The sequence below is a fragment of the Phascolarctos cinereus genome, unplaced genomic scaffold (genome assembly GCF_003287225.1).
Source record: "Phascolarctos cinereus isolate Bilbo 61053 unplaced genomic scaffold, phaCin_HiC Scaffold_8;HRSCAF=390, whole genome shotgun sequence".
NCBI classification, from domain to species: Eukaryota; Metazoa; Chordata; class Mammalia; order Diprotodontia; family Phascolarctidae; genus Phascolarctos; species Phascolarctos cinereus.
Window position 1 is genome coordinate 60,031,793 of NW_027556291.1, and position 12,058 is coordinate 60,043,850.

A 12,058-nucleotide genomic window follows, 5' to 3' on the forward strand; every position below is an offset into this window, starting at 1 on the left:
TTTATATCTCTAAATGCTTATATCAATAAAATAGAGAAAGAGTATAATAAATTGGGCATGAAACTAAAAGAGCTAGAAAAAGAATAAATTTAAAATCCCCAACTAAACAACAAATTGCAAATCCTGAAGATCAAAGGAGATTTAAAAAATGGAAAGTTAAGAAAACCACTAAACTAATAAATCAAACTATGGGCTGGTTTTATGGGGGGAAATGATAAAAAGTAAACATCTGCTTCATTTGACTTGAAAAAAGAACAAAAATCAAATGAGCAGTATTGAAAATGAAAAAGGTGGATTCACTACCAATGAAGGAAAAAACTAAAGCAATAATTAGGAGCTATTTTGCTCAACTGTAGGTCAATAAATCTAACAATCTAAGTAAAATGGGTGGAGAGTTACAAAAATGTAAGTTGTCCAGAATAACAGAAGAAAGAGAATATGTAACCCCATTTTAGAAAAAGAAATTGAACAATTCATCATTGAACTCCCTAAGTCAAAAACCCCAGGCTGAGATGGATTTGCAGGTGAACACTACCCAACATTTAAAGAACAATTAATTCTAATACTACATAAATTATTTGGGAAAACAGGGAAAGGAGGAGGCCTGCCAAATTCCTTTTATGACACAAATATGGTGTTGATATCTAAATCAGGAAGAGCCAAGATAAAGAAAACTAAAGACCCATTTCCCAAATGAATATTGATGCCAAAATTTTGAATAAAGTACTAGCAAGGAGATTACAGCATTATATCACTAGGATCATATGTTATGACCAAGTGGGATTTAGACCAGGAATTCAGGGATGGTTTAATATTAGGAAAACTATCAGCACAAGTAACCATACAAATAATAAAATCGACAGAAATCATATGGTTATCTCAAGAGAGGCAGAAAATTTTTTTTTTGACAAATACAGCACCCATTCCAAGGAAAAACACTAGAGACTATAGGAGTAAATGGAGCTTCATTTAAAATAATAAGCAGCATCTCTCTAAAAACCATCAGCAAGCATTTTGTATAATAGGGATAAGCTAATAGCTTCCCCAATGATATCAGAGATGAAACAAGGATACCCATTATCACCACTACTATTCAACATTGTACTAGAAATATTAGCTCTAGCAACAAGAGAAAAAAAAATTGAAGGAATTAGAATAGGCAATGAGAGAGTAAAACTATCACTCTTTGCAGATCATATCATGGTATACTTAGAGAATCCTAGAGAATCAACTAAAAAACTAGTTGAAATCATCAACAAGTTTAGCACAGTTGCAGGATATAAACTAAATCAACATAAATCATCAGCATTTCTATACATTACCAACAAAGCCCAGCAGCAAGAGACAGAAAGAGAAATTCAATTCAAAATAGTTGGGAGTCTACCTCCCAAGATAAACCCAGGAACTATATGAACACAATTACAAAACACTTTTCACACAAAGTCAGATCTAAACAATTGGAAAATTATTAGTTGCTCACGGGTAGGCTGAGCCAATATAATAAAGATGACAATTCCACCTAAATTAATTTTCTTATTCAGGCCACACCAATCAAACTATGAAAAAATTATTTCCTAGAGTTAGAAAAAATCATAATAAAATTAATTTGGAAGAACAAAAGGTCAAGAATATCAAGAGAATAAATGAAAACAAATGTGAAGGAAGGTGGCGTAGCTGTATCAAAACTAAAAATATAATATAAAGAGGCAATCATCAAAACTGTTTGGTACTGGCTAAGAAACAGATTGGTGGATCAGTGGAATAGGTTAGGTACACAAGACACAGTATAAAATGACTATAGTAATCTACTGTTTGATAAAGCCAAAGACTGCAGCTTCACGGATAAGAACTCACTATCTGACAAAAACTGCTGGAAAAATTTTAAAAGTGTATGGCAGAAACTAAGTATATTAGATACAAAGATAATGTCAAAATGGGTAGATGATTTAGACATAAAGGATGATACCATAAGCAAATCAGGAGAGCAAGGAATGGTTTACCTGTCAGATTTATGGAGAAGAGAAGAATTCATGACCAAAGAAGAGAGAGAGAGCATTACTAAATGAAAAATGGATAATTTTGTTTATCTCAGATTAAAAAGGTTTTACAGAAACAAAACCCGTGCAATCAAGATTAAAAGGAAAGCAGAAAGCTGGGAAACAATTTTTACAGCCAGTGTTTCTGATAGTTATCATTTCTAAAATATATAGAACTCAAAAATTTAAAAACAAATGTTAAAATTGTTTTTATATGTAATTGGGGGAAAATACAATACTAAGTTAATATTAAAAAAAAACACAAGTAGACCATTCTGCAGACCCTTTACTTAATGTGAATTTGCCAATCGATGTGGAAAAGGGTGGGGGGAGGCAGGAAAGAGCTCCACCCTCATGGAGGAGGTGCTGGCATGTGGTTCAAGGACATAGACAGGGAGGTGCTGGGTACAGAGAAGCAAGTGCTAGAGAAGGAATACATGGCTGGTGGGGCCAGCCACTTGAGGGCCTGGCTGGAACTGAAAGGAACTGTCCACTGAAAGTGGACACTTGGCAGCAGGACAGGAAAACATTCAGGAGAGGCCAGAAACATGGTACCCAAAAACAGATTGACAAAATACCAAAAAGCAGGAACCAAACTCTCGGGGGGAGAGCATACTGAAACCAAGGTCTCCTCTCTCAGCACTGGAGGTCTCAAGCCAAGCGCTAATCCAGCAGTGGTGATGGCTGGCTCTCTGCAGGGCTGTTCTTCTGCTTTCATTTGGAGGACTTTTTAAAGGCTTTTGGGGGGGTTGGATGTAGGAGGTGACAGAGCGCTAAGCTGAGGGACAGGAACAGAAAGAGATCCCATTACTCTATGGTAAAGATGATATGGGTGGTTTTTTGGGAATGCAGACTTCTTATAGAATTCCTTACATAAAGTCCAATGTGCATAATGTGAATTTACGTAAAGCAACATCTGTCTGCACTCCTTTCTATTCCCATTCAGTTTTCTCCAGAGGACTTTCATATCTAAGTTTTCCAAGATTCTCTTCTGCTTTCTAATCCATTTTGCTACCTGCTTCCATTTGACTGAGTTTATCCCATTCACACAGTTACAATTAGTAACTGTGCATTTCCCTCTATCCTATTTTTTTCTGTTTCTCCTTCTCTCTCTCTTTTTATTCTGTCCTTCCTCTAATGTCTGTTTTGCATATGGACACTGCCTTCTTTTATCTGCCCACTCTTTTATCATGACTTTTTCTTTCTCTTATCCCCTTCTCCTACTTACCTGTAGGGTAAGATAGATTTTTATGACCAATTGAGTAAATATATATTTTCCTTTTCTGAGCTAATTTAAATGGGAGTGAGGCCCAAGCTTCAGCTGCCCACCAGGCCCCACCCCCTCGCATTTTTTGCTCCAATGTAAAAGCTCTTCCTTGCATGCTTATTTTATGTGAGATCATTTCCCCCATTCTTCTCTCTCTTCTACCTTCTCATAGGGCATCCATATTTCTGCCCTATCCATTTGTTTTACATTATCCCCATCTAACTGGCTCACTCCCATACCCTCTTTCTAGGAAGAATCCTTCTACCTACTTGCATAATGACAAATTTTTTAGAAGATATGCATACCATTTTCCCTCATAGAAAAGTACACAGTTGAACCTTATTGAGTCACTTATGATTTCTTTCATATTTACCTTTTGTTGCTTCTTTTGAGTCTTATATGTGAACATCATATTTTCTCTTCAGCTCTGGTCTTTTCATCAGGGAGCAAGCCTGTAGTAAGCAGAATGTTATCAGAGCGTGTATCTTCAGTCCTAATGTCTTGTCTGCTGAGTGTTCTGAGGCTAGATGTGCTTCCACAGAGAGCAAGCCTCTAGTAACTGGAGTGCTCCCAGAGACAGTGTCTCCTGCCACAAGTATCTTTTCCTCTGAGTGTCCTGAGAGTAGGTGTGTTTCCACAAAGAGTAAGCCTGTAGTAAGTAGAATGTTCTCAGAGAGCGTGTCTTCAGCCCCAAATGTCTTGTCTGCTGAGTGTTCTAAGGCTAGATGTGCTTCCCCAAATAGTAAGCCTGGAGTAACTGGAATGTTCCCAGAGAAAGTGTCTCCTGCCACAAGTATCTTTTCCTCTGAGTGTTCTCAGAGCATATGTCTCCACCCATAAGTATCTCATCCACTGAGTGTTCTGAGGCTAGATGTGCGTCCCCAGAGAGTAAGCCTGTAGTAACTGGAATTTTCCCACAGAGAGTGTCTCCTGCCACAAGTATCTTTTCCTCTGAGTGTCCTGAGAGTACATGTGTTTCCACAAAGAGTAAGCCTGTAGTAAGTAGAATGTTCTCAGAGAGTGTGTCTTCAGTCCCAAATGTCTTGTCTGCTGAGTGTTCTGAGGCTAGATGTGCTTCCACAGAGAGCAAGCCTGGAGTAACTGGAATGTTCCCAGAGAGAATGTCTCCCGCCACAAGTATCTTTTCCTCTGAGTGTCCTGAGGATAGATGTGTTTCCACAAAGAGTAAGCCTGTAGTAAGTAGAATGTTCTCAGAGAGTGTCTTCAGCCCCAAATGTCTTGTCTACTGAGTGTTCTAAGGCTAGATGTGCTTCCCCAAAGAGTGTCTCCTGCCACAAATATCTTTTCCTCTGTGTACTATACAGTTATGTTGACTGTTTTTCTCTCCTAAAACAAAAAATACCATTTGTCACATGGCATGGCTCTCAGAGAGGAGGAGAGGGAGAGGGAGTGATACATGGGATACCATGAGGTAAGAAACAGGAAACATCAATGAAAAAATCTTAAATGACATCAAGAATCTAAGGGGCATTAATGGGGAGCTTAGAAGGAGGTAAGAAAGGGGTTTTGGATGTGCAGAGTGATTCCTTCCACCACTGTAGCTTCAGCATCAGGGCTTGGCTTGAGACCTCCAGTGCTGAGAGAGGAGACTTTTGACTGCTCTGTCCATTTATCTGTGTGTCTGGCATCCGTCTGTCTACCTTCTGTCCATTCACATTTGGGTACCGTGTGTCTTTCTTCTCCTGTCTATGGCCATATCCGGCCCCCCGGTGTCTGTCCCCTGCCTGTTCTTCCTCTCGATTGTGGCAAGGCCATCACGTGGCTGGCCCCAACACCCGCCTGATGCTCATCCTCCTCTTGTTTCTCTGTCCCCGGCCACCGTGTGTCTTTGAACTGTCTCTGGACTCCTTCCATTCACAGGTGCATGACCCTTTCCTGCCTCCCTCCCTCCCTTGTAGCCAGGTCTGTGGGCAAATTCACAATACTTCAAAATCACCCTACTTAGAGGTTTGCCCAATGGTCCACTTATCCAAAATGAGAACTGTCTGTAGTTGATTTAAAAAAAAATGGGGCCAGCTAGGTGGTGCAGTGGATAGAGCTCCGGCCTTAGAATCAGGAGGATCTGAGTTCAAATCTGGCATCAGACACAAAGCACTAGCTCTGTGACCTTGGGCAAGTCACTTAACCCCATGGCCTAACCAAAAAACAAACAAACAAACAAACAAAAAATGGATGACATAAGTGAAAAGCAGTTTGGCAGGAATTTGATAGGAGATCAACACCTCACACCACAGTTGAAATTAAAATAAAAAGGAATACATGAATTAGATATGATAATTAAAATAATAATGTGATATGTGATGAAAATTATAAATGAGAAACAACTATAAGAGATATAATTATAATCACTATTATTTGCTCTAGCTTAGACCTTCAATTAATTAATTTATTCATTCAATAGCTATAGATTAAGCTCCTGCCATATGCTGTGCACAGAGAAAGTCAGGTGGCCTAATTAAGCAACCAACAAGCATTTCTTAAGTACCTCCTGCATAACAGGCACTGTGCTAGGTTCTGGAGATGCGAACACTATTAAGGACATAGTTCCAAACCACCAGAAGCTTACGTTCTAATGACACAGAAAATACAGAAAAGTATATAGAGAATAAAGGCAAAGTACAAGGCAGTCTGGGCAGACCTGGGAAAGACCTTAGCTTAAAAAGTCAAAGGGCTCCCACTGCATCTGGGGACACCTCCAGTCATCCTAACCTATGTCTTATCAGTGGACTCAGATGACTCTGGAGGAGAGAGTGAGGCTGATGAGTTTGCATAGCCCTGCCTCACTTCAATTCAATTCACTTGCAAGTCAAGACCTCACCCTTCTGAAGTCATTGGTCCTCTTCCAGAACAAAGGATGAATAGCACAACAATGACAATAACAAGGTAAGATCCAAATTGGTGGATGATTTAGACATAAAGGCTGATACCATAAGCAAATTAGGGGAGCAAGGAATAGTTTTTACTTGTCAGATCTATGGACAAGGGAAGACTTTGTTATTGAACCAGAGATAGAGAACATTATGAGTTGCCAAGTGGACAATTTTTTAATTGTATTAAATTAAAAAGGTAGTGCACAAACAAAACCAACATAACCAAGATTGAAAGGAAAGCAGAAAGCTGGAAACAATTTTTACAACTATCTTTGATAAAGTCTCACTTCTCAAATACATAGAGAACTTCATTCAATTTATAAGCATACAAGTTATTCCCCAACTGATAAATTGTTAAAGGATATGAACAGTCAGTTTTCAGATGAAGAAACCAAATCTATCTATCTATAGGAAAAAATGCTCTAAATCACTATTGATTTCAGAAATGCAAATTAAAACACCTATGGTGTCCTCTCATTCCTGTAAAGTTGGCTAATACGACAAAAAAAGAAAATGATAAACATTGGAGGGGATGTGGAAAAATTGGGACACTAATGCACTGCTGATGGAGTTTTGAACTGATACAACTATTCTGGAGTGCAATTTGGAACTATGCCCAAAGGGCTATAAAATTGTGCATACCCTTTGATCCAGCAATACCACTCCTGAAGCCATATCCCAAAGAGATAAAAAAAAAAAGGGAGGAAAGGACTTATTTGTACAAAAATACTTGTAACATCTCTTTATGGTGGCAAAAACTGGAAATTGAGGGGATGTACATCGATTGGGGAATGGCTGAACAAGTTGTGACATATGATTGTAATAGATTATTACTGTGGTATAAGAAATGATGAGCACCCAGATTTCAGAATAACCTGGTAAGACTTATATGAACTGATGCAAAATGAACTGAGCAGAACCAGGAGAACATTGAACTACAGTAACAGCAATACTATGTGATGATCAACTGTGAATGACTTAGCTATTCTCACCAACACAATGATCCAAGACAATTCCAAAGGACTCATGATGAAAAATGCTATCTATCTCCAGAGAAAGAATTGATGAAGTCTAAATACAGACCAAAGCATACTATTTTTCACTTTCTGTGTTTTTTCATGTTTTTCCCTTTGGGTCTATGTATTCTTTCACCACATGACTAATATGGTAACAGGCTTGTATGATTGAACATGTATATAACCCATACCAGATGGCTTACTCTCTCAGGGAGGGAGGAAGGAGGTAAAGAAAGGAGAGAGAAAATTTAGAATTCAATTTTTTAAATGAATGTTAAAAATTATCTTTACATGTAACTGGGGGAAATAAAATATTAATGAAAAATCCATATGTTGTCCTCAGATTCTCTGTCAATCTTGGTTCACCTAAGTTACATAAAACTTGAGAGTGAGAAAGGACCACAGCAGCCATCTCATCCAGTCTATACATGAAAGGAATTGCCAGTATAAGAGACAAATGGTCATTCAGCTTTTCCTTGAATACCTCCAAGGAGGGGGAACCCACTATCTCTTCAAGGCAGCCCATTACACTTTCGGAGAATCCACATTTTCAGGATGTTTTTCCTAATATCGGGCCTAAATTGGCCTCTTTATATCTTCCAACTGTTGCTCACGGTTCTGACTGTAGAGCCAAGAAGAGCAAGTCGAATCCTTTATCCATATAACAGACTTTTGATTTTTGATACTTGATGTCCCAGGTTTCTCTGAAACACTTCATTTAGGCAATTCTTATGGTGTGATAATATTCTATTATATTGTATAATATAATTTGTTTGGACATCTGACGACTGAAGGGCTCCCCATTAGTCTCCACTTTATGACTACTACAAAAAAGGGTGTTACAAACATTCTTGCACACACAAGTCTTCCCATCTTTCTTTGACCTTTTTGGTGTATAGGCCTAGTAGTGCTATAGCTGGGCCAAAAGATATAGTGTTTTGGGAACATAATTTAAAATTGATTTTCAGAATAGCTGGACCAACTCCTAGCTGCACCAACACTTTATTATAGAGCCTGTTTTCCATAACTCTCTCCAACAATTGTCATTTTCCTTTTTCTATTGTCATTTTACCACTCAGTTCATAAAGGGTAATTAGTTGTTCTCTTAACTATCTTTCTGCTTTTCTTCAGTATTAATGCCCTATTACTCATTGTTATGAAGAAGAACACCACAGTGGTTTCATTTGCATTTTCCTAATTATTAGTAATTTTGAGCATTGTTCCATATGTTTGTGGATAGTTTAGATTTCTTCCTGTGAAAATTACCTGTTTACATTCTTTGCCCATTTATCAGTGAGGAAATTTTTCTTGTGTCTGTAAATGAGAATTGGTTCTCTACATACCTTACATATCAGAGAAACTTTCTACAAAGATTTTTTCCCATTTACTGGCTTTTTTCTAGTTTTAGCTGCATTAATTATCTTTTTACAAAGACATCTGAATTACTTCAAATGAATGTAATTTGAATGACCATTTGTACCTACTGGCATCCTCTCTATCTCTTCTTTGTTCCTGAACTCTTCCTCTACATACAGATAAGGAAAGTAATTTCTCAATTCTGGAATTGGTTTATATTATCTCCCTTTATGTCTAAGTCATGTATTCATTTGGAGCTTATGTTTATATTGTGGAGATTTGGAGTTTATGTTGTGAGATGTTGATCTTTACCTAATTTCTTCCACACTGCTTTTCAGTGTTCTCAGAAGCTTTTGGCAAAAAGTAAGTCCCTACCCTCAGTAGTTATGGTCTTTGGATTTCTGGAACACTAAATGACTAGGTTCATTGGCTTCTCAGACTATTCCCAGATTGCCTCTCCTTTATCACAAACTCTAGGATTGAGTGGTCACTTCCTCCCAGCACTCCCATCATTTCCATTCTAGCAACCAGGTCCTTCCTATCACTGAGAATCTGATCCAGAAAAGTCTCAGTCAATGAACATACATTAAACGCTTTTTTATGTGCTAGGCACGTTGCTAAATAAGTGCTAAGCAGACAAAGAAAGGCAAAAGACAGTCTCTGCTCTGAAGGAGCTCAGTCTAATGGGGAAGATAACATGCAAACAGCTATAGAGAAACAACTTCTGGACAGAATAAAGTGGAAGTAATAAGCAGTGGGAAGGGGCTAGAATTTGGTGGAGGAATCAAGAAAGGCTTCCTGTAAAAGGTGGGATGTGATGTGGGATGTGAAGGATGCCAGGGAAGCCAAGAGGTAGAGATGAAGAGTGAGAGGATATCAGGTATGGGGGACAGCCAGTGAAAATGCTCAGAGTCAGGCGATGATAATGGCCTTTTCCCTTTGTTGGTACCTGCACTTCACGAAGGATCAAATGATCACTAATGCAATTCAAGAAGTTATTAGCTAGAAGGCTGAGTAGAGGAAGCACCAAGCCAACCTCTCTCAACATTCCTCATTAAACAACTTTAAAATAATGCCTCACATCGAATTCTCGACTGGCAGAGCCAACAAAAGGTCAGGTTGAGACTTCCGAGCCGAAAACAACTTGAGAGGCTGAAGGGCAAGATTTGTACCACAGGGGTGGAGGCTGGCCTGGAGCTCATGTGCAGCAAACACCAGTGGTGGGACGAGGTGGTGGACTGAAAAGGAATACCATGTAAATCAGTTAGTATTGATGACTTTGATTTAATTTTAGTTGGATTGTAGGATTAAGCTCCCTTCTTTAGGAAAAGCTAGCCCTAACAGCTAAGACAAACTAACAAAGGCATTCTTTTCAGTATAGGTTACCTATAGATTTAGCGAATACACAGATTGATAAAATTTCATCATTTAGTAGCAGATAATTTTGAGTAAGACGTATATCATTGTATGAACAAAACAGAGTAACAGAAGACTCTTTTCAAAGGCTAAGTTCCCCTTTCTGGCAGTTGGGAAGGGGGGTTTCACAAAAGATTAAGTTCTTCAGACTTAGGGGATAAGCTCCCTTATTTTTCTTCAGTTAGAACTTGCATATGAGTTAAGTGGTGTAATGTTCTGAGGTTGGGTTTCCCTTTCTGGCAAGTGCAGGATTGGGGTTGGGGGAGTGACTGCTAACTACAAACCACAAGTTCCTCTTTCCCAGTCTTAGTTGAAACTATAGGCCCCTTGGAAGGAAGCTTTCTGGTTTCAAACTGCTTCAGCCGTAGGGCAAAGACTTCTGGGGTAATCTCACTTTGACAGCTAAATGCTGCCAACAGTAGGAATTTGGCTTTCTGAAGCGGGAGAAGCGAACCACTGAGATGACCTGCCTCATTCAACTGAATTATGTTCAAAACAAGTTTCCTAAGATTGCTATAATTTTTTTATTCCCCTTTTCTGTTATAAAAATAAACTCGGAAATCACTCCTTTTTCACTAATTACTGAGGAATTAGTTGACTTAAGGGGAACCTGTCAATCATTACTATGAAATCATTATTTACTTACTTTGAAAATTTGTACCTCAGAATTATTTTCCATTTATTTTTGTTATATTCTTATTATATTATATTTTATTATTATATTATAATTATTTTATTAATTTTAATAGTCAGAAGCAGAAGCAGCTTTGGGAGCTCTCAAGCCAGAGATAATAAGGAGACCTAGCAATTGGCTAGAAAGAGATTACAGAGATCTCCATGCTAGCTCAAGACAAGATTGGAAGCTGTTTGGACATTCCATTGCTTATACAGACTTCTGGGTCACAATTCAAGGGCAGCAATGAGCACATTCTGAGAAGTGGGAGCAGAGACCCTGAGGAACAGTATCACTTGCAATCCCAATGGAAAAAGGGTACTGAGGGGTAAGGTGACTTCTGATCAAAAGGGAGCAGTGACCCTGTGCAGCAATATCAATTTCAGTCCTAAGGGATCAGGGGTTCTTCCTGGTTAAGGATCAGAGCACAGACCGGGAAAGCAATGACCAAACTGCTCCCCAAATCACATCACTACAGACCATAGAAAACTTTCAGACCCCCAAAATTAGCTCCAAAAATATCAACGTGAAAAGTATGAAAAGGCCTGAAGCTTCAGACAGTATACTCCCTGAACCCCCGCCCCCAAACACACTGAGGCTTTAGCTAAAGTATAAAAGGCAACAGTAGAAGTCATTATCTCAGACAAGGCAAAAGCTAAAACAGACCTAATTCAAAGAGATAAGCAGGTACCATACACAATAATATAATATCATTACTCAACAAATACACACCAAATGGCAGAGCGTCCAACTTCTTAAAATGAAAAGTTAAATGACTTACAGAAGGAAATTATACAAAGGGTGACCCCAACTTTTCCCTCTCAGTATTAGGGAAATCTATGCATAAAATAAATTTTTAAAAAAGTTAAGGAGAAGAAAAGCATATTAGAAAAGTTAGACATGATAGAACTCTGGAGAAAACTGAATGGAAATAAAAAGGAATATAACTTTTTCTCAGCTGTACATGACACCTTCACAAAAAATGAACATTATATTATTGTATAAAAACCTCATAAACAAATGGACAAATACAGAAATATTAAATGCAACTTTTACACACCACAATGCAATATAAATTACCAAGATGTGGAAGAACAGATTAAAAATTAATTGGAAACTAAATCATCAAATCCTAAAGAATGACTGGGTTGAAGAACAAATCACAGAATCAACCAATAATTTCATTCAAGAGAATTACAACAATGAGGCAACATGTCACAATTTGTGGGATGCAGCCAAAGTAGTCCTTAGGGGAATTTTCTATTTCTAAGTGCTTCCATCAATAAAACAGAGAAGGAACAGATCAAGGAATTGGGCATGAAATTTTAAAAAGTAGAAAAAGAACAAACAGAAAATCTCCAATTAAACATCAAAATTGAAATCCCTAAATCAAAGATGAGATT

The 12,058-nt window shown here is 38.1% G+C and overlaps 1 long non-coding RNA gene across 3 annotated transcripts in view; it reads right to left on the bottom strand.

Moving 5' to 3' along the window:
* The window catches only part of LOC144455031 (uncharacterized), a 99,102-nt gene that overhangs the window by 12,593 nt on the left and 74,451 nt on the right, over positions 1-12,058 (bottom strand). Inside the window, exons 3-4 of one of the 3 annotated variants that reach the window (XR_013483673.1) lie at positions 3,677-3,755; positions 2,233-2,814 (exon numbers count right to left, since the gene is read on the bottom strand). The exons of the other annotated variants lie outside the window; for them this stretch is intronic. This is a non-coding gene — a long non-coding RNA (uncharacterized LOC144455031). Of the gene's footprint in view, positions 1-2,232; positions 2,815-3,676; positions 3,756-12,058 lie in introns of those variants that run through there. 3 annotated transcript variants of the gene reach the window in all.